Consider the following 22,743-nt stretch of genomic DNA (forward strand, 5'->3'; position numbering starts at 1 on the left):
GGTGGTCCGGGTGTCAGATGTGATGCCCCCCAGCCTCACACGCTGTCTCCTGTTGGTCAGGAAGCTGGTGATCCACTGACAGGTGGAGGCAGGCACCGCAAGCTGGATGAGCTTCTGTTGGAGGATGTCAGGAGCGATGGTGTTGAACGTCGAGCTGAAGTCCACGAACAGGATCCTGGCGTACGTTCCTGGGGTGTCCAGGTGGTGCAGGATGTAGTGCAGTCCCATGTTGACCGCATCATCCACTGACCTGTTTGCCCGGTAGGCAAACTGGAGGGGGTCAAGCAGGGGGCCCGTGACATCCTTCAGGTGGTTCAGCACTAACCTCTCGAAAGATTTCATGACCACAGATGTCAGTGCGACAGGTCTATAGTCATTCAAACCTGTGATGGCGGGCTTCTTGGCCACTGGAACGATGGTGGAGCTCTTGAAGCACGAGGGCACCTCACACAGCTCCAGAGAACGGTTGAAGATCCGTGCAAAGGTGGGCGCCAGCTGCTCAGCGCAGACTTTCAAGCAGGAAGGTGAAATATGTCCTTCACCTTTGATGAACGTTCTTTACTTCCTTGTGGAGTATTGAGGGAATGAACATGATCAGAGTAGTTCTTTTTAAAATGTAAAATCAAACTGCTATATTACTGTTTACCATGTAAATTAGAGCATTGTTTCAATGCGACGTTGAACATTATGTCGCTGTTACGCCCTAAATGACAGCATCAAGCTTCCTCTGTGACAAGAAAAGTTAAATATTTATAACTTACATTAACACTATACTGTTAAAGAAGGATCTTAGAACCAATATCTTTTTCTCAGCTGGATGTCTCTCTAAAGAGTTCATCCGTATCTCCAAAACATTTTTTTCCACTCCTCAAAGCATAATTGACAGGTCTGTCTTTCTAAAGAAGTACTCCAAACGCAGGTCCTTATATGTTTATCGAAAACAAGTAACATTTAAGTATTCTAATTTGTAATCAATTATATTGAAATGTAACTATTACATAAGGTAAATCTGCTGAATTGAATGTAGAGTTCGTGATCGATGTTATCTTCAACAGCATTAGGTAGCTCCGCTTTCGCAGAGCATCAAAAAATTGAGATAGACTCTTGTTGTTCCTCCCCACGGAAATCTTTAGTAAAAGGCGAAAGATTTATACGATCTGAAGAGAAACGACGTGAACTACTGAGTCGGGTCTAAACGGGCCACCCCATTGCTGGTCTCACCAAATTAACAGGCGGTCTCACGCTGAAATTGCAGCAACCATTCCTTCTAATACAAACAATAGACGTTCATAGATTTACTATACTTAGAAGGACTCCACCTAAATAGACAGTTTAAACGAGTATTTTGTGTTCATTAATGTGTTTTTTTCCTTTAAACATTGTTGGCGCACAGGATTACGGATACCTGATTCACGACGTTGGCGCTCGTTATTTCAAACAGCGTCACCTATCGATTGGGCAACTATTTTGAGTGTGAGTTTTGAACGTATAAACAGTTGTATGTCTTGGTCCGTGTACTTTTGGTATGAGAGAACGGGAAATGATCCGATTTCCGTGTGTTATTTTCACATTTGTAATTTCAGAGTTTTATTCAACACAAATCGGGAAACAAAAGACGATCGTAATTTCTCAAATGAGTGTTAAGAAATGCTGGCATGGATTGGAATGCAATTCACCTCCACTGCGATGGTGGCGTTCGAGGGTTAATGTAATTTGCCACAGCAGAAAATAGGAAGTAGTTTGGCGAAGTGGGACGCGTGTTTTTTTGCTGCGTGTTTTTTTTTTTTCGTCAAAATGTTCATCAAAAAGCTATTGTGCTTTCGGTCCCGAAATGTATCCAAAGATCGGATTGTTTTTGGCGAATGACTAATTCGTTTTGTTGGTCATTAAAAGCTATTCCCATCAGGAGCTCAGTTCATCGTTATTCTATTGGGTCAACGTGAACCAACTGACACTAAACCTACGTGAACACACGAAAATCTGCAACCATTTGATCGATGCGCAGGTTGAAAACAGCACAGTGACGCATTATCATTCCAGACTGTTAATAGTTGTTGTTTGGGTGGTCGGTACGTGGCATTAGTAGGAGTCGATATATTCAAACCGTAACTTGAATTGGTAGTCTCCTTATTGAAGTAGTTTCCTCAGAGCCAGTTTTGGTTATCGCTTCTCGGCCTTTTGGCTAAGATCAAGTGTAGTATCTGTTCTTATCAGTTTAATATCTGATACGTCTCCTATCCGGGGACCATATATTAAATTGATTTTTGGAACAGGGAGCTGGAATAGGTGCTTGCTCCGTCCACTCCACGCATCGACCTGGTATTGCAGTACCTCCAGGAACGGTGCACCCCCCTCTACTGGTCAAATCGAGAGTAGTTTACATCACAATCCGTTGGCTTTATTCTCACAGGATAAAGCAGAAAGTCAATGACGTCTTGATAGGGTTTGATTCAAGTTCATGACGGCTCGACTTGAGCGGCAGCAAGAATTTACGTAACCGTTCTAAAATATGATTAAATGTCTTTCATTGCTTGAGATTTTCCTTTCATGAATTTTTAGTACAATTCTTGTTCTCAAAAGTTTAAGAAAATGTAATTTCCAAAACTTGTTCAGAAAAAGAAATATATATATTTTTCTGCGGTAATGTTGGAGATTTTCAATAAATACAAATTCATACCGTTTTAGGGTTCTCAGGTGAAAAGAGGCAATGCATGATGGGCATGTTTTGACTTCATTTATTATGGTTTATTATGGTTGCTGCCATCACCACTAGATGGCGACTCTAAGAAAAAGGAGGTGAACAAAGGCGTGGAGGCAGTAGAAAAAGAAGCAAAGCATGATGGTAATGTTTTTGAATCTATTTTTTACTTAATTTATAATGTTTTGGTTTTGTAATGACTAAAGGTGTACTATGTTAACAGTTCTACGAATGCTGTCTCATCCACCGAATATGTGTGCTCACACTTTTGTAGCAAATTAGCCTCTGACTGAAGATGGTGTGCGCGGTAAAGACTTCGGCCCCGGCGACTTGTACAACTCATACTTACCTGGCAGGGGAGATACCGTGATCAAGAAGGTGGTTCACCCAGGGTGAGGTTCAGCCATTGCACTCCGGTTGTGCTGACCCCTGCGAATTCCCCAAATGTGGGAATCTCGACTGCATAATTTCTGGTAGTGGGGGACTGCGTTCGCGCTCTCCCCTGATCAAAATGTAAATGGTAACCAAATAATAATCAATTGCGTTTCACCCAAATATAAAACGCACCACTTGATGGCGATTCTATGGAAATGTTTACACTTAAAACGTGTTGTTGTGAGTCCACGCTTGCTCTGCTGCTCATAGCGTTCGGTTCCAACTCCCTTCCCCGACCTGTTTGTTTGCATTGTGCACGTTCTCCACTCTGGTTTCCTTCCATTTCCCCAAAACATGCATGATAGGCCCCATTGAGCGCTCCAAATTGCCCGTAGGTGCGAGCGGCGGACGGTTTTTTCGTCTCTGTGTAACCTGCGATTGACTGGCAAACGTTTCAAGGTGTCCCCCGCCTACTGCCCGATGACTGCTGGGATTGGCTCCAGCACGCCCGCGACCCCCCGTGGGGACAAGCGGTACAGAAAATGGATCGATGGACAATACAAAGTATTCGTCATCAGTGCTCACGGCCGGTGGATGAACTGAAACGTGTCTACAATGTAAAGTTGATTGTTTGGCTACTATAGGCATTTTTAAAAGCCTCATGATGTTATTTTTCAATGACGTCGACGCTCAATCTAATCTAACATAGTCCTTTACTAGTCGTGGTGTAGTGAATTTGGACAAAGGTTGCCCTCTGGGTAAAAATGGTACTCTCGCCCGTGATGGAGTCAAGACTATACCGTATTTTCCGCACTAAAAGGCGCACCGGATTATAAGGCGCACCTTCAATGAACGGCCCATTTTAAAACTTTGTCCATATATAAGGCGCACCGGATTATAAGGCGCATAAAATAGAAGCTATACTGCAACAAACTGAGGTTGACTAGGGTTGCGGTATGCATCCACTAGCCAATAACCAACGAGCCCTCTGTAAACAATCGCGTTTCTCAAACGATCTCCTATAAAATGATCGGAACTGACTAAAGTTCGATCTAACGCATTGGTTGTCAGGTTTAATTAGCTGACTGAACAACTATTAAGAGAAGAGCAACAGCAAACAAACCACAAGTGAGACAGAATATTAAGTCTTTTCTCGCGAGGAGTGCAGTACAGACAGCTTACAACAATCTCACTACACTAAATATCTGTGTACACTCCCGCTCTTTTTATTTGGATTTGCCCTACCCACAATTATGAGACAAAAGCCCCTAAAGGAAGGGGGAAGCACGTGGGCTTTGCCTCGTAAGCAAAAAATCACCAGGTGTTACATACTAATAAGAACGTGAGGAAAAGGAGTTTGAGTTGAGAAGAGAAGAGAAAGCCCTTGATCTCTAGTCAAAACATAGCAAGGGATGTTTTACGACCTTGTGTAGGATGAGACAAGCTAGGTTATTTATTACTGGATACGCACTAACATAATCTTACGATCAAGATAGTTTGGAAAACCCAGACTTTGATGGTCACTTGTAGGTTCATCTGAGGTGCAAGACAGCAATGAGGCATGTTGTCTAACAAAGTGGTCTTTGTTAAGAAGGAACTGTCTCGGTAGATGTCTTCTTTTTGCTGAGTTGTCAGCTGCGTCCTGTCTGACCCAGCTGTAACCTCTCTCCTGGCCCAGCCGTACCTTTTCTCTTCTGTGGTACATCAATTAAACAGCAAGGCCAAACAGCAAGCATATATTGCAGTAATATTGCGGTAAAGCATTGATTAGAGAACGCATGATAACATATATATAAATTTTTCTAACAATTCCCTCCTGTTTATCATAAGTTCTCAGAGACCATCTTATCACCTAAAAGCGGCCACTTCAAAAAGATTTTCAGCCGTAGGATCACAAGTATGAGCACAAATAAGTTTACACCAAGAAAGGATAAACATTGCGATATTATCATTCGGAAACACCCAGATCTGGGAAGAAGTCTGTAAACCCAAGTGCAAAAATTCCATCATCATCATCGTTATCATCAACATGCTGGCGTTCAGACATTAGAGGCATACCCCGGCCATCCTGTCTTCCATGGGCGATATTGCTGTAGTGATGAGACGATTAAACAGAGCACGGAGACATGGAATACAACAACAACCACGCAAGGTGAGTATAGCAGTAATTGAGGACACAAGGGCTTTATACTTCCCAAAAGCAGTCATCCACTTGTGCTCTTTCATCCTCGTTTTGAGGGATTGCAAGCTTGCAATCGCCTTCGTCAGGCTCCCATCAGGGGCGGTGTCATCCTGGATGAAGGTGCAGCATTGTTCCCTGAACATTGCGCAGACCCTTCCTTTCTCAGACAACAACATAACAAGAGCATTGCGGTTCGGGATTGACATTAGGGAAGGCGCGGCTAGCTGTTCGTGCACTGCCTCAAGTCCCGCTTGTGTCCTTTGCCCAATTTCTGCATGTTGCAATGGTTGTAATTTATCATGTCGACGTTCTTGTTCATCGTACACCACCAGCAAATGGAAGACTCCCATCCTGCTACAATTTGGTCAATTAATTCTTATTAATCAGGAACTCCTCTGGGGACTCTGATTGCATCAATTTCAGTCAGATCATCGTCGCCTCTCAAATTTAAAGACATTTTGTTTGTTTGTTTTTCCAGCTTTTTCCCAGATCTTGGCATGTTGATACATATACAATTTAGCTTGACTACATTCTCTGGAAGCAATGGCTTCTTTTTTCTTTTTTCAATGGATATTACTGTATAGAATGCTCTGTCACACATTTCACAATCAGTAGATGTGACAGATTTCACACAATCTTTGGTCAATGGCAACGATACAACATAAAGAATCGGTCGCAAATCCATACATATGACATATTCAATTTCTGCTTCTTGTCTTTACAGCTTGTTTTGCCATTAGCAATCAATTGTTTCGTTTTTCAGTAACTCTTATAGTTACCTGAAACAAAATATCCACATTAATTCTAGATATAATCATCCCATTCTTTAACATCTACAGTGGTTGTTGACAAAGTAAACATATAAACATCATATTTTCATTGCAGTCCAGATCCAACACAGCAGATCATCCTGCAAAGGTCAAATTGATCTTTTAAACAGCATTGTTTCCTTTTGTCTTTTTTATTTCTACCAAATTTTAATCATCCTTAGTTTCCCACTTGGTTCCAAAACATGGTAATCTATATTGTCGCCCAAACAATTTTATACGGGGTTAAACCCACAGTAATTGTAATATTTATGAACAGTTTGACCAGGTCTAAACATTTTGTCCATGATCTTCCAGTTTTTTCCATGCACATTTTCACACTTTATACCAGTCCTGTCATGAGAATTAATTTCTGAAATCCCATATCTCGGTATTATTTCTTTACATAATGTTTTTTGCCACTGTTAAGGCATTCAGTGTTTTTGTTGAAGCCAATTCAAACCATTTTGAGAATGCATCTATTATGACCAGGCATTATAACCCTGTGGATTGTGTTTAGCACATGTTAAACAAACTCTACAAAAATTTTGTTTTATAAATGTTTTGAATATGAATCAATTCATATGTTGTATAAAGCTGACTGAACTGCCCCATTATCCCCCCTCTTGAGCCATGCGACACACAACCATGGCTCAATATTGCTGCCCACTTGTATAGGTTTTTGTAGGATAGGTCAGTCTTCTGGTCATTTATAGATACCATTCTCCACTCTTGCCCCTCTTTTCGTCCATAATCGAATTTCAGTCTATGGACTTTGTCGCTGCACATCTTTAAAAACGTTTCAGTAATTTAATCTGCTTCTTGTGTGTACAAAATTTGAAGCGTCTTTGCACTACAGCTATGCGGTTCCGTCCGCAAGCTTGTTACCTCTTGGCACCTTATCAGTCTCATGTGTGCCCTGCACACGTGCATATAGCTATTTTTCGTGGCAATTGGACTGCTTCCACAACTAGCTTAGTTGTAGTTTCTTGTAGTTTCTTTTCAATCATTCTCTCATCGTTTATCACAAGAATCTTAGCAATTTGAATGAAAATAAAAATGTATGTTTTATTTTACTCAATTGTATGATTTAGAGCATCCATATGTAGTAAAGTGTTGTATTACTACATATGATTTCATCTTCATTTAACTTGACACACCTTTCAAAATGCTTCTCAGTGTCCCAGTGCACACATGCTTTGCGTGTGTAACTGGTTGTCTCAACCCGTGTTCCACATCCTAATCTTTTCTCCCTCAAGGTGTCAAACCAATCAAGATAAAAAGATAAAAACCAACAAAATAACCGCCAGTAAATTAATATAATAGTCAATTGTTGTTGTGTCTTAACTTTAACTAACTCAATCACTCTCTTATTCTCAAATGTAAAAACTTGTGTAGTCTTGACACAACCAATCGACTATTTCTCCTAAATTTAGCTTTGAAATGTTGTTATTTAATAATTTTGCTTCATCCAATTCCAGAAAGCAAGTTCTTTCCAGCTCTCAAATTTTGTTTCATCAGGGCTAGGCATTAATGCAGTGTGGACCAGTTTCTGCCCACAAAAAAATTGCTTGCCTTTCTTTTCTTCTTATTTTCACAAAATTGCTTTTGTTTTGCGGTGCAAATCAGATAGACTACAGTCTAGCAAATTCTTTTGTGCACCTACATTAGCCAATTTTAACACAACACTGACAGCACACAGACAACACAAAAACTTACAGCAGAGACACAGCTCACAAACAATACCAACAAACAACGCTGCGCAAACGTCATCCTCTATTTTGACGTTTTGATTACACTTTTTTTCTCATCAGCGCCTTTTATCCTTCATGCAAATATTGTCACATCTTCCTTAAGCATCACCCTGTTTCAAATATTCAAACATTCTCTGAGAAACTCACACTTTCCCTGCTTCGCCCGCAGCCATAGCACCCCTCGTGCGAGGGGGGGCGCAGCATCAATGTTGATTGGTCACAGGCTGGCCATTTCCTGCAACAACCATGATGCCGGCACACCGCCCACACGAGCATAGCAAAGGCCCACGCGCACAGCCCCGCCCCGCGACAACGCGTGAGCGCAGGCACGCTTATCAGTCTCGCCCTCTCAAAGGGCAGGCCAGCTTTGCTGTTGCGCCCCTCGTCATGTTCACATTCGACATCTTTCACTGTCTTCTACACAACATTTGCTGTCTCTTATTCTCGTCCTATCAAGCCACCGTTCTAGTCACTTTCTGCCACACACTGCTCATCTCAATTTCTCCAACCAACTTAAACACATTATCGCCTACTTCTCAATTTTCCTATTATTCCTAAACAGCTTCCTGAACATTCTCCATTACTGATGTCTTCCATAGGACACACATCTCACTCGCGCACACATATACACACCCATTCATGAGGATCCTCTGCGCGCACACACACCAACACAAAAGGATGACGCACAACATACGTATAAGACCGCATAGATCCCACTAAGAACACCTTTTTGCTCGTCTTAGTTGTCAGATTTATTCTTTATTTTACTTTTACAAGCTATTTGTAATTTTTTTTCCATTTATTTAGCCAATTTTAACTTCAGTGTTTCTTTATCTTACTTTATCCTTTTAACACAAATATCTCCTGTATATTTAAGCTAATTTCTCTTTAATTTTGGCAGCCAGGTTCCCACTTCATTACATGGAAACCTGATTTGATTTGGTTTTGGCCTAGTCATAACTGTCTTTGTTAATTTGTGCAGTCACGTGCCATGTGACCGTTTTCTCCGCAATTCCAGCATTCTATTGGAGGTTGCACAACTCCTCTTCCTCGGCCTCTAAAGCCTCCTCTGTTAGACATTGCTCGCCCTCTCTGGCCTTTCTGTCCTCTGCCTGCATTTTGGTAAAAAGTGTCACTATCCTGGTCTACCAGAAAAGTGTCTTTTGTAGCTTTCGTTCGTTTTCGTTTGTCTATTACTACTTTTTCCGCATGGAGGGCATGATTTATGTATTCCTCCAAAGTTCCGGTGTTCATGCCTATATAATGTTTGATCACCCAGCCTTGTATTGCTGGTCTGGACCCTGCGTGGATGGCATTTTTTAATTGCTGTTGATAAGCACCTTGAGGCGCATTATCTTCCACCAGTCCACTGTGTGTTTTAAACACTTTTGTCATGCGCACTCGATACTCATCAAAGGTTTCATTATCATTTTGCTTTGTTCTCCCTATTTCTGTATAATTTGCTCTGATTTCCTTTGACCAATCCATTTCTAGCGGGCTTTTCTGCCTAGTGGCTCTGTCCATCAACCCATAAGGAGGAGGTGATTCCTCAATTTTGTGTGTCATGTATTTGCGGATACAACTTCGCTATGATCTTTAGTTTTGAATTTGTAGCATGTGTTTTCTCTTCCCGCTCTTGTACTTCTTCTAGTTCTCCCTCAAATTTATATTTTTTAACCCATTTATCGAAATCTTTTTTAAGTCGGTCGGGATCCTGCCTTTCAATTATTTTCCAATCTTTGCATTTTAGTTCATGTCGGGGTAGGGACTTTCGCTTACTATCTAAATTTCCCATGGTTTATTTTTCTAAATTTTGGAGTTGGTAGTTTGAATGGCACCTACAGTGTCCTAAAACCAACTTTATTCACGGGACAGTGGTTAAAAGTTCGATGTGTGGTAAGTCTCCTTTCACCTCCCCGAAGGGAGCGGAGAGTTCTTGCCTCTGCCCCCACACAAAGCCACTGTTTACAATCCTGTGTGTTTATATAGAGGAGCGCTCAAATGAGATCACTCTCAGTCAAACCGTACACAAACACAAACACACCACGTGCGTTTTTTAGGAATAACAGAGGAGTCCGCCCCTCCCACTGCGGAATTTAACTAACGTACAAGTTAGGGGGCTCCACAACGCCCCTGCGGAATTTAACTGTTCCTATTTGCCTGTACTTCATTAGAAAAACAGAGGAGTCCGCCCCTCCCACTGCGGAATTTAACTAACGTGTAAGTTAGGGGGCTCCACAACGCCCCAGCGGAATTTAACTGTTTCTAATTGCACTTGATAGGGTCTAGAATTCTCAAGGTTTTAAGTGACCTCTTGTCACTGCACATTCATTCCTTTTTAGTAGAATTAATATTCCTACTCACAGTCTGCTGATTCTCCTCCTCGGATAATCTCGTCAACACTCCCGGTGTCCAGCCGGACTGATCGAGACAGTCCCGTCAAAGGGCTTTTGTTTACCTCGGCCGAGGATTTTCGCCTGTGTCGAAGAGTCCGCTGGAACCGTTCAAGGTGTGTCGAGATCCCGGACGAGCCGCCAATTTCTGTCAGGTTTATTTAGCTGACTGAACAACTATTAAGAGAAGAGCAACAGCAAACAAACCACAAGTGAGACAGAATATTAAGTCTTTTCTCGCGAGGAGTGCAGTACAGACAGCTTACAACAATCTCACTACACTAAATATCTGTGTACACTCCCGCTCTTTTTATTTGGATTTGCCCTACCCACAATTATGAGACAAAAGCCCCTAAAGGAAGGGGGAAGCACGTGGGCTTTGCCTCGTAAGCAAAAAATCACCAGGTGTTACATACTAATAAGAACGTGAGGAAAAAGAGTTTGAGTTGAGAAGAGAAAGCCCTTGATCTCTAGTCAAAACATAGCAAGGGATGTTTTACGACCTTGTGTAGGATGAGACAAGCTAGGTTATTTATTACTGGATACGCGCTAACATAATCTTACGATCAAGATAGTTTGGAAAACCCAGACTTTGATGGTCACTTGTAGGTTCATCTGAGGTGCAAGACAGCAATGAGGCATGTTGTCTAACAAAGTGGTCTTTGTTAAGAAGGAACTGTCTCGGTAGATGTCTTCTTTTTGCTGAGTTGTCAGCTGCGTCCTGTCTGACCCAGCTGTAACCTCTCTCCTGGCCCAGCCGTACCTTTTCTCTTCTGTGGTACATCAATTAAACAGCAAGGCCAAACAGCAAGCATATATTGCAGTAATATTGCGGTAAAGCATTGATTAGAGAACGCATGATAACATATATATACATTTTTCTAACATTGGTACTACTTACCTATGTTTCCCTTCCATATCGATCCGTAGATTTACTCGAAACATTAACAGAGCAGCCTATTTTGACATGAAATAGCCTGGTACGTATAGCAGCTATCGTGATAGCATTAGCCATCCGCAAAGTCCCACGAGCCTCAGCTCGCAATCTCCCATGAGCCTCAGCAAAGCGTAAACAATCGCGTTTCTCAAACGATCTCCTATAAAATGATCGGAACTGACTAAAGTTCGATCTAACGCATTGGTACTACTTACCTATGTTTCCCTTCCATATCGATCCGTAGATTTACTCGAAACATTAACAGAGCAGCCTATTTTGACATGAAATAGCCTGGTACGTATAGCAGCTATCGTTATAGCATTAGCCATCCGCAAAGTCCCATGAGCCTCAGCTCGCAATCTCCCATGAGCCTCAGCAAAGTGTAAACAATCGCGTTTCTCAAACGATCTCCTATAAAATGATCGGAACTGACTAAAGTTCGATCTAACGCATTGGTACTACTTACCTATGTTTCCCTTCCATATCGATCCGTAGATTTACTCGAAACAATAACAGAGCAGCCTATTTTGACATGAAATAGCCTGGTACGTATAGCAGCTATCGTTATAGCATTAGCCATCCGCAAAGTCCCATGAGCCTCAGCTCGCAATCTCCCATGAGCCTCAGCAAAGTGTAAACAATCGCGTTTCTCAAACGATCTCCTATAAAATGATCGGAACTGATTAAAGTTCGATCTAACGCATTGGTACTACTTACCTATGTTTCCCTTCCATATCGATCCGTAGATTTACTTGAAACATTAACAGAGCAGCCTATTTTGACATGAAATAGCCTGGTACGTATAGCAGCTATCGTTATAGCATTAGCCATCCGCAAAGTCCCATGAGCCTCAGCTCGCAATCTCCCATGAGCCTCAGCAAAGTGTAAACAATCGCGTTTCTCAAACGATCTCCTATAAAATGATCGGAACTGACTAAAGTTCGATCTAACACATTGGTACTGCTTACCTATGTTTCCCTTCCATATCGATCCGTAAATTTACTCGAAACATTAACGGAGCAGCCTATTTTGAAATGAAATAGCCTATTCGGTGACGCCCGCTGACTACAGTTGCCGTAATGTTGGGAAGCGATGCGACCTTGTAATTTACTAGTCGTACTAAAACGTACTGAAACATTTTGGCAGAGCACTGTGTACAACCAGTATGGATCAACAAATTCATCAATTGATCCATATATAAGGCGCACTGGACTATAAGGCGCACTGTCGGCTTTTGAGAAAATTTTAGGTTTTTAGGTGCGCCTTATAGTCCGGAAAATACGGTACTTTCAGGGATCATTTCTATAGCGCTTAATTTGAGAAATGCTTTTCTAAAGTGACGGTCTCGCTAACTACGACGATGAGAATTGATGTTCCTTCCTGAGCGTGAAGCTGGCGTAGGATAATGATTTATCATATTCAAGATTCAATATTCAAGAGTTTTTTATTCGCCATGTTTGAGCGTGCCAAACAAGGAATTTGACTTCGGTAAATCACAGCCTCTGTTCAACATTTAGGTGACTAACAACACTCAGGACATGTGAAAAATGGCAAATATTCTCAAACATCCCCTGATCTTAAACTCCCAAAAGGGCAAGGAAAAACTCAAAACTCCAGCTAGGGTAAATGAGAAACCTTGAGAAGAGACCACAGATAGGAAGGGCCCTCTTCCAGGATGACCAGGCTGCAATGGATGCAGAGAGGACACATAGTACAAACAGTGTAGACAAATTCAAAAAAGGTGTGGAGAGCAGGATGTTATTGCTCAGTAATGACTCTGAGACTCTAAGAGTGGTGTGAGTTCATCAGAGCAACAGCCTGGGGGAAGAAGCTGTCTCTGTGTCTGCTGGTTTTGGCGTACCGAGCTCTGTAACGCCGTCCGGAGGGGAGTAGTTCAAACAGACTGCAACCTGGGTGAGAAGGGTCTGTAGAGATGTTCCTTGCACGTTTCCTGGTCCTGGACAGGTACAAGTCTTGGATAGATGGGAGGTTGATTCCAATGATTTTTTCAGCAGTCCTGATTGTCCGTTGCAGTCTGTGCTTGTCTTGTTTGGAGGCCGATCCAAACCAGACAGTGATGGAGGTGCAGAGGACAGACTGGATGATGGCAGTGTAGAAGGTCTTCAGAAGCACTCGCGGCAGGTTGAACTTCTTGAGCTGTCTCAGGAAGTACAGCCTCTGCTGGGCCTTCTTCCGGACAGAGTCTATGTGGCCAGTCCATTTCAGGTCCCGAGAGATTGTGGTTCCCAGGAACTTGAAGGTGTCTGTGGAGACAATAGTATTACTGCGGATAGTGAGGGGTAAAAGTGGTGAAGGGTCTCGCCTGAAATCCACTGTCATCTCCACGGTCTTGAGCGAGTTCAGCTCCAGGTGGTTTTGGCTGCACCAGTGGACCAGCCGCTCCACCTCCTGTCTGTACGCAGCCTCATCACCGTCCTGGATCAGTCCGATGAGAGTGGTGTCGTCTGCATACTTTTAGGAGCTTCACAGGAGAGTCACCTGAGGAGAAATCATTGGTGTAGAGAGAGAAGAGCAGTGGGGAGAGGACGCACCCCTGAGGGGCTCCAGTATTGGTGGTCCGGGTGTCAGATGTGATGCCCCCCAGCCTCACACGCTGTCTCCTGTTGGTCAGGAAGCTGGTGATCCACTGACAGGTGGAGGCAGGCACCGCAAGCTGGATGAGCTTCTGTTGGAGGATGTCAGGAGCGATGGTGTTGAACGCCGAGCTGAAGTCCACGAACAGGATCCTGGCGTTCGTTCCTGGGGTGTCCAGGTGGTGCAGGATGTAGTGCAGTCCCATGTTGACCGCATCATCCACTGACCTGTTTGCCCGGTAGGCAAACTGGAGGGGGTCAAGCAGGGGGCCCGTGACATCCTTCAGGTGGTTCAGCACTAACCTCTCGAAAGATTTCATGACCACAGATGTCAGTGCGACAGGTCTATAGTCATTCAAACCTGTGATGGCGGGCTTCTTGGCCACTGGAACGATGGTGGAGCTCTTGAAGCACGAGGGCACCTCACACAGCTCCAGAGAACGGTTAAAGATCCGTGCAAAGGTGGGCGCCAGCTGCTCAGCGCAGACTTTCAAGCAGGAAGGTGAAATATGTCCTTCACCTTTGATGAACGTTCTTTACTTCCTTGTGGAGTATTGAGGGAATGAACATGATCAGAGTAGTTCTTTTTAAAATGTAAAATCAAACTGCGATATTACTGTTTACCATGTAAATTAGAGCATTGTTTCAATGCGACGTTGAACATTATGTCGCTGTTACGACCTAAATGACAGCATCAAGCTTCCTCTGTGACAAGAAAAGTTAAATATTTATAACTTACATTAACACTATACTGTTAAAGAAGGATCTTAGAACCAATATCTTTTTCTCGGCTGGATGTCTCTCTAAAGAGTTCATCCGTATCTCCAAAACATTTTTTTCCACTCCTCAAAGCATAATTGACAGGTCTGTCTTTCTAAAGAAGTACTCCAAACGCAGGTCCTTATATGTTTATCGAAAACAAGTAACATTTAAGTATTCTAATTTGTAATCAATTATATTGAAAATGTAACTATTACGTAAGGTAAATCTGCTGAATTGAATGTAGAGTTCGTGATCGATGTTATCTTCAACAGCATTAGGTAGCTCCGCTTTCGCAGAGCATCAAAAAATTGAGATAGACTCTTGTTGTTCCTCCCCACGGAAATCTTTAGAAAAAGGCGAAAGATTTATACGATCTGAAGAGAAACAAGAGTGAACTACTGAGTCGGGTCTAAACGGGCCACCCCATTGCTGGTCTCACCAAATTAACAGGCGGTCTCACGCTGAAATTGCAGCAACCATTCCTTCTAATACAAACAATAGACGTTCATAGATTTACTATACTTAGAAGGACTCCACCTAAATAGACAGTTTAAACGAGTATTTTGTGTTCATTAATGTGTTTTTTCCTTTAAACATTGTTGGCGCACAGGATTACGGATACCTGATTCACGACGTTGGCGCTCGTTATTTCAAACAGCGTCACCTATCGATTGGGCAACTATTTTGAGTGTGAGTTTTGAACGTATAAACAGTTGTATGTCTTGGTCCGTGTACTTTTGGTATGAGAGAACTGGAAATGATCCGATTTCCGAGTGTTATTTTCACATTTGTAATTTCAGATTTTTATTCAACACAAATCGGGAAACAAAAGACGATCGTAATTTCTCAAATGAGTGTTAAGAAATGCTGGCATGGATTGGAATGCAATTCACCTCCACTGCGATGGTGGGGTTCGAGGGTTAATGTAATTTGCCACAGCAGAAAATAGGAAGTAGTTTGGCGAAGTGGGCCGCGTGTTTTTTTGCTGCGTGTTTTTTTTTTTCGTCAAAATGTTCATCAAACAGCTATTGTGCTTTCGGTCCCGAAATATATCCAAAGATCGGATTGTTTTTGGCGAATGACTAATTCGTTTTGTTGGTCATTAAAAGCTATTCCCATCAGGAGCTCAGTTCATCATTATTCTATTGGGTCAACGTGAACCAACTGACACTAAACCTACGTGAACACAGGAAAATCAGCAACCATTTGATCGATGCGCAGGTTGAAAACAGCACAGTGACGCATTATCATTCCAGACTGTTAATAGTTGTTGTTTGGGTGGTCGCTACGTGGCATTAGTATGAGTCGATATATTCAAACCGTAACTTGAATTGGTAGTCTCTTTATTGAAGTAGTTTCCTCATACCCAGTTTTGGTTATCGCTTCTCGGCCTTTTGGCTAAGATCAAGTGTAGTATCTGTTCTTATCAGTTTAATATCTGATACGTCCCCTATCCGGGGACCATATATTAAATTGATTTTTGGAGCAGGGAGCTGGAATAGGTGCTTGCTCCGTCCACTCCATGCATCGACCTGGTATTGCAGTATCTCCAGGAACGGTGCACCCCCCTCTACTGGTCAAATCGAGAGTAGTTTACATCACAATCCGTTAGCTTTATTCTCACAGGATAAAGCAGAAAGTCAATGACGGAGGGTTTGATTCAAGTTCATGACGGCTCGACTTGAGCGGCAGCAAGAATTTACGTAACCGTTCTAAAATATGATTAAAATGTCTTTCATTGCTTGAGATTTTCCTATCATTGTTCCATGAATTTTTAGTACAATTCTTGTTCTCAAAAGTTTAAGAAAATGTAATTTTCAAAACTTGTTCAGAAAAAGAAATATATATATTTTTCTGCGGTAATGTTGGAGATTTTCAATAAATACAAATTCATACCGTTTTAGGGTTCTCAGGTGAAAAGAGGCAATGCATGATGGGCATGTTTTGACTTCATTTATTATGGTTTATTATGGTTGCTGCCATCACCACTAGATGGCGACTCTAAGAAAAAGGAGGTGAACAAAGGCGTGGAGGCAGTAGAAAAAGAAGCAAAGCATGATGGTAATGTTTTTGAATCTATTTTTTACTTAATTTATAATGTTTTGGTTTTGTAATGACTAAAGGTGTACTATGTTAACAGTTCTACGAATGCTGTCTCATCCACCGAATATGTGTGCTCACACTTTTGTAGCAAATTAGCCTCTGACTGAAGATGGTGTGCGCGGTAAAGACTTCGGCCCCGGCGACTTGTACAACTCATACTTACCTGGCAGGGGAGATACCGTGATCAAGAAGGTGGTTCACCCAGGGTGAGGCTCAGCCATTGCACTCCGGTTTGTGTTGACCCCTGCGAATTCCCCAAATGTGGGAATCTCGACTGCATAATTTCTGGTAGTGGGGGACTGCGTTCGCGCTCTCCCCTGATCAAAATGTGAATGGTAACCAAATAATGATCAACAATTGCGTTTCAGCCAAAATATAAAACGCACCACTTGATGGCCATTCTATGGAAATGTTTACACTTAAAACGTGTCGTTGTGAGTCCACGCTTGCTCTGCTGCTCATAGCGTTCGGTTCCAACTCCCTTCCCCGACCTGTTTGCATTGTGCACGTTCTCCACTCTGGTTTCCTTCCATTTCCCCAAAACATGCATGATAGGGCCCATTGAGCGCTCCAAATTGCCCGTAGGTGCGAGTGTCAGCCATCGATATATTTAAACCGTAACTTGAACTGGTAGTCTCTTTATTTAAGTGGTTTCCTCAGACCCATTTCTGGTTATCGCTTCTCGGCCTTTTGGCTAAGATCTAGTGTAGTATCTGTTCTTATCAGTTTAATATCTGATACATCCCCTATCCGGGGACCATATATTAAAATGATTTTTGGAACAGGGAGATGGAATAGGGGCTTGCTCCGTCCACTCCACGCATCGACCTGGTATTGCAGTATCTCCAGGGACGGTGCACCCCCCTCTACTGGTCAAATCAAGAGTAATTTACTCAGGAAGACATCGCAATCCATTCTCACAGGATAAAGCAGAAAGTCATGTCTTGATGGGGCTTGATTCAAGTTCATGACGGCTCGACTTGAGCGGCCGCAAGAATATACGTAACCGTTCTAAAATATAATTAAAATGTCTTTCTTTGCTTGAGATTTTCCTATCATTGTTCCAGGAATTTTTAGTATAATTCTTGTTCTCCAATTTTTAAGAAAATGTAATTTTCAAAACTTGTTCAGAAAAAGAAATATATATATTTTTCTGCAGTAATGTTGGAGATTTTCAATAAATACAAATTCATACCGTTTTAGGGTTCTCAGGTGAAAAGAGGCAATGCATGATAGGCACGTTTTGACTTCATTTATTATGGTTTATTATGGTTGCTGCCATCACCACTAGATGGCGACTCTAAGAAAAAGGAGGTGAACAAAGGCGTGGAGGGAGTAGAAAAAGAAGCAAAGCATCAGTTTTCAGTTTATTTAAAGGAAAGGTCGACATGTAACATCAAAGTTTCATGGACTGGCCTGACTCAGTTCAAGAACTGTTTTACAGCAGGTTCCTATAACATTACATACATTTCAATACAATATATACAATATAGATATATATTATTGTTAATGGGTGCAAGTTTGGTTTGTTATTAAAAAATATGTGTATAGCCGTTTAAAGCATGATGGTAATATTTTTGAATCTATTTTTTACTTAATTTATAATGTTTTGGTTTTGTAATGACTAAAGGTGTACTATGTTAACAGTTCTACGAATGCTGTCTCATTGCGAATTCCCCAAATGTGGGAATCTCGACTGCATAATTTCTGGTAGTGGGGGACTGCGTTCGCGCTCTCCCCTGATCAAAATGTAAATGGTAACCAAATAATAATCAATTGCGTTTGTCCCAAATATAAAACGCACCACTTGATGGCGATTCTATGGAAATGTTTACACTTAAAACGTGTCGTTGTGAGTCCACGCTTGCTCTGCTGCTCATAGCGTTCGGTTCCAACTCCCTTGCCCGACCTGTTTGTTTGCATTGTGCACGTTCTCCACTCTGGTTTCCTTCCATTTCCCCAAAACATGCATGATAGGCCCCATTGAGCGCTCCAAATTGCCCGTAGGTGCGAGTGCGGACGGTTTTTCGTCTGTGTGCCCTGCGATTGACTGGCAAACGTTTCAAGGTGTCCCCCGCCTACTGCCCGATGACTGCTGGGATTGGCTCCAGCACGCCCGCGACCCCCCGTGGGGACAAGCGGTACAGAAAATGGATCGATGGGCAATACAAAGTATTCGTCATCAGTGCTCACGGCCGGTGGATGAACTGAAACGTGTCTACAATGTAAAGTTGATTGTTTGGCTACTATAGGCATTTTTAAAAGCCTCATGATGTTATTTTTCAATGACGTCGACGCTCAATCTAATCTAACATAGTCCTTTACTAGTCGTGGTGTAGTGAATTTGGACAAAGGTTGCCCTCTGGGTAAAAATGATACTCTCGCAGATGACATCCCGCCGCCGCCCGTAATGGAGTCAAGACTATACTTTCAGGGATAATTTCTATAGCGCTTAATTTGAGAAATGCTTTTCTAAAGTGACGGTCTCGCTAACTACGACGATGAGAATTGATGTTCCTTCCTGAGCGTGAAGCTGGCGTAGGATAATGATTTATCATATTCAAGATTCAATATTCAAGAGTTTTTTATTCGCCATGTTTGAGCGTGCCAAACAAGGAATTTGACTTCGATAAATCACAGCCTCTGTTCAGCATTTAGGTGACTAACAACACTCAGGACATGTGAAAAATGGCAAATATTCTCAAACATCCCCTGATCTTAAACTCCCAAAAGGGCAAGGAAAAACTCAAAACTCCAGCTAGGGGAAATGAGAAACCTTGAGAAGAGACCACAGATAGGAAGGTCCCTCTTCCAGGATGACCAGGCTGCAATGGATGCAGAGAGGACACATAGTACAAACAGTGTAGACAAATTCAAAAAAGGTGTGGAGAGCAGGATGTTATTGCTCAGTAATGACTCTGAGACTCTAAGAGTGGTGTGAGTTCATCAGAGCAACAGCCTGGGGGAAGAAGCTGTCTCTGTGTCTGCTGGTTTTGGCGTACCGAGCTCTGTAACGCTGTCCGGAGGGGAGTAGTTCAAACAGACTGCAACCTGGGTGAGAAGGGTCTGTAGAGATGTTCCTTGCACGTTTCCTGGTCCTGGACAGGTACAAGTCTTGGATAGATGGGAGGTTGATTCCAATGATTTTTTCAGCAGTCCTGATTGTCCGTTGCAGTCTGTGCTTGTCTTGTTTGGAGGCCGATCCAAACCAGACAGTGATGGAGGTGCAGAGGACAGACTGGATGATGGCAGTGTAGAAGGTCTTCAGAAGCACTCGCGGCAGGTTGAACTTCTTGAGCTGTCTCAGGAAGTACAGCCTCTGCTGGGCCTTCTTCCGGACAGAGTCTATGTGGCCAGTCCATTTCAGGTCCCGAGAGATTGTGGTTCCCAGGAACTTGAAGGTGTCTGTGGAGACAATAGTATTACTGCGGATAGTGAGGGGTAAAAGTGGTGAAGGGTCTCGCCTGAAATCCACTGTCATCTCCACGGTCTTGAGCGAGTTCAGCTCCAGGTGGTTTTGGCTGCACCAGTGGACCAGCCGCTCCACCTCGTGTCTGTACGCAGCCTCATCACCGTCCTGGATCAGTCCGATGAGAGTGGTGTCGTCTGCATACTTCAGGAGCTTCACAGGAGAGTCACCTGAGGAGAAATCATTGGTGTAGAGAGAGAAGAGCAGTGGGGAGAGGACGCACCCCTGAGGGGCTCCAGTATTGGTGGTCCGGGTGTCAGATATGATGCCCCCCAGCCTCACACGCTGTCTCCTGTTGGTCAGGAAGCTGGTGATCCATTGACAGGTGGAGGCAGGCACCGCAAGCTGGATGAGCTTCTGTTGGAGGATGTCAGGAGCGATGGTGTTGAACGCCGAGCTGAAGTCCACGAACAGGATCCTGGCGTACGTTCCTGGGGTGTCCAGGTGGTGCAGGATGTAGTGCAGTCCCATGTTGACCGCATCATCCACTGACCTGTTTGCCCGGTAGGCAAACTGGAGGGGGTCAAGCAGGGGGCCCGTGACATCCTTCAGGTGGTTCAGCACTAACCTCTCGAAAGATTTCATGACCACAGATGTCAGTGCGACAGGTCTATAGTCATTCAAACCTGTGATGGCGGGCTTCTTGGCCACTGGAACGATGGTGGAGCTCTTGAAGCACGAGGGCACCTCACACATCTCCAGAGAACGGTTGAAGATCCGTGCAAAGGTGGGCGCCAGCTGCTCAGCGCAGACTTTCAAGCAGGAAAACTTTCTAAGTGCCAACGGCTCTTGCGCCGTAAAGTGTCCGCTCTGGCTGGTTCCCGCGCTCGGCCACAAATAGCAGAAAATCAGCCTCTTCCCCTGGAGGTAACGCCAACTCTGGCGAAAAATTTCTAAGTGCCAACGGCTCTTGCGCCGTAAAGTGTCCGCTCTGGCTGGTTCCCGCGCTCGGCCACAAATAGCAGAAAATCAGCCTCTTCCCCTGGAGGTCACGCCAACTCTGCTGAAAAACTTCTAAGTGCCAACGGCTCTTGCGCCGTAAAGTGTCCGCTCTGGCCGGTTCCCGCGGTCGGCCACAAATAGCAGAAAATAAGCCTCTTCCCCTGGAGGTCACGGCAACTCTGGCGAAAAATTTCTAAGTGCCAACGGCTCTTGCGCCGTAAGTGTCCGCTCTGGCTGGTTCCCGCGGTCGGCCACAAATAGCAGAAAATCAGCCTCTTCCCCTGGAGCTCACGCCAACTCTGCTGAAAAATGTCTAAGTGCCAACGGCTCTTGCGCCGTAAAGTGTCCGCTCTGGCTGGTTCCCGCGCTCGGCCACAAATAGCAGAAAATCAGCCTCTTCCCCTGGAGGTAACGCCAACTCTGGCGAAAAACTTCTAAGTGCCAACGGCTCTTGCGCCGTAAAGTGTCCGCTCTGGCTGGTTCCCGCGCTCGGCCACAAATAGCAGAAAATCAGCCTCTTCCCCTGGAGGTCACGCCAACTCTGCTGAAAAATTTCTAAGTGCCAACGGCTCTTGCGCCGTAAAGTGTCCGCTCTGGCTGGTTCCCGCGCTCGGCCACAAATAGCAGAAAATCAGCCTCTTCCCCTGGAGGTCACGCCAACTCTGGCGAAAAATTTCTAAGTGCCAACGGCTCTTGCGCCGTAAAGTGTCCGCTCTGGCTGGTTCCCGCGGTCGGCCACAAATAGCAGAAAATCAGCCTCTTCCCCTGGAGGTCACGCCATCTCTGCTGAAAAACTTCTAAGTGCCAACGGCTCTTGCGCCGTAAAGTGTCCGCTCTGGCCGGTTCCCGCGGTCGGCCACAAATAGCAGAAAATCAGCCTCTTCCCCTGGAGGTCACGCCAACTCTGGCGAAAAATTTCTAAGTGCCAACGGCTCTTGCGCCGTAAAGTGTCCGCTCTGGCTGGTTCCCGCGGTCGGCCACAAATAGCAGAAAATCAGCCTCTCCCCCTCCGAAATTTGGCAACATTTTTCAAAGTCCCTTCAGGTACCAGGGGTTGGGGTACCAGGGGTAAGTGCAGTACCAGCTTCGGTCTTTAGGTGCGCCAGAGTACAATGAGTTGGTCCCCCTAGTTAGTGTACTCATTACCTTTACCCCCAAATCGCAAAATATAGTCAGAACGAGTGTAGGGAACACAAAATTTTGGCAGAAGAACCAGGCGGCTGGTGTCTCGAGCGTTGGGTTAGCCCCCAGCAAGTGTTCCCTGCACGGACACCGAACCTAGGGGCGAAAGGCAAAGCACTCTGGAAGTGCAAGACAGAGAGTGAAAATATTTCTAAGTCCAACAACTCTCGAAAATATTTCTAAGTCCAACAACTCTCGAAAATTCTTCTAAGTGCCACAGCGCTCGAATATTTTCAAAGTGCCACAGCGCTCGAATATTTTCAAATAGCAGAAAATCAGCCTCTTCCCCTGGAGCTCACGCCAACTCTGGCGAAAAATTTCTAAGTGCCAACGGCTCTTGCGCCGTAAAGTGTCCGCTCTGGCTGGTTCCCGCGGTCGGCCACAAATAGCAGAAAATCAGCCTCTCCCCCTCCGAAATTTGGCAACATTTTTCAAAGTCCCTTCAGGTACCAGGGGTTGGGGTACCAGGGGTAAGTGCAGTACCAGCTTCGGTCTTTAGGTGCGCCAGAGTACAATGAGTCGGTCCCCCTAGTTAGTGTACTCATT

At 43.9% G+C, this 22,743-nt stretch overlaps 1 long non-coding RNA gene, 8 other non-coding genes and 2 pseudogenes across 9 annotated transcripts; 9 read left to right on the plus strand and 2 right to left on the minus strand.

Moving 5' to 3' along the window:
* Positions 1-1,063: 1,063 nt before the first annotated feature.
* Positions 1,064-1,176, minus strand: LOC119117556. Its single transcript, XR_005096554.1, has one exon. It is a non-coding gene; the product is annotated as a U5 spliceosomal RNA (small nuclear RNA).
* Positions 1,177-2,162: 986 nt separating this feature from the next.
* On the plus strand, positions 2,163-2,353 carry LOC119117544. The gene has a single exon (XR_005096544.1). It is a non-coding gene; the product is annotated as a U2 spliceosomal RNA (small nuclear RNA).
* Positions 2,354-2,606: 253 nt separating this feature from the next.
* LOC119117372 lies at positions 2,607-17,930 on the plus strand. Its single transcript, XR_005096508.1, has 5 exons — positions 2,607-2,842; positions 2,922-3,090; positions 16,494-16,562; positions 16,642-16,810; positions 17,896-17,930. It is a non-coding gene; the product is annotated as an uncharacterized LOC119117372 (long non-coding RNA).
* Positions 3,040-3,203, plus strand: LOC119117553. The gene has a single exon (XR_005096551.1). It is a non-coding gene; the product is annotated as a U1 spliceosomal RNA (small nuclear RNA).
* On the plus strand, positions 12,423-12,636 carry LOC119117548. The gene has a single exon (XR_005096548.1). It is a non-coding gene; the product is annotated as a small nucleolar RNA U3 (small nucleolar RNA).
* LOC119117555 lies at positions 14,782-14,895 on the minus strand. Its single transcript, XR_005096553.1, has one exon. It is a non-coding gene; the product is annotated as a U5 spliceosomal RNA (small nuclear RNA).
* Positions 15,880-16,070, plus strand: LOC119117543. Its single transcript, XR_005096543.1, has one exon. It is a non-coding gene; the product is annotated as a U2 spliceosomal RNA (small nuclear RNA).
* LOC119117542 lies at positions 16,760-16,924 on the plus strand. Its single transcript, XR_005096542.1, has one exon. It is a non-coding gene; the product is annotated as a U1 spliceosomal RNA (small nuclear RNA).
* LOC119117547 lies at positions 17,279-17,469 on the plus strand. Its single transcript, XR_005096547.1, has one exon. It is a non-coding gene; the product is annotated as a U2 spliceosomal RNA (small nuclear RNA).
* A 264-nt stretch (positions 17,931-18,194) lies between the features above and the next one.
* Positions 18,195-18,346, plus strand: LOC119117562 (annotated as a pseudogene).
* Positions 18,347-19,022: 676 nt separating this feature from the next.
* Positions 19,023-19,256, plus strand: LOC119117551 (annotated as a pseudogene).
* The last annotated feature ends 3,487 nt before the right edge of the window (positions 19,257-22,743 follow it).

Source organism: Syngnathus acus, chromosome 23 (genome assembly GCF_901709675.1).
Source record: "Syngnathus acus chromosome 23, fSynAcu1.2, whole genome shotgun sequence".
Classification (NCBI taxonomy): domain Eukaryota; kingdom Metazoa; phylum Chordata; class Actinopteri; order Syngnathiformes; family Syngnathidae; genus Syngnathus; species Syngnathus acus.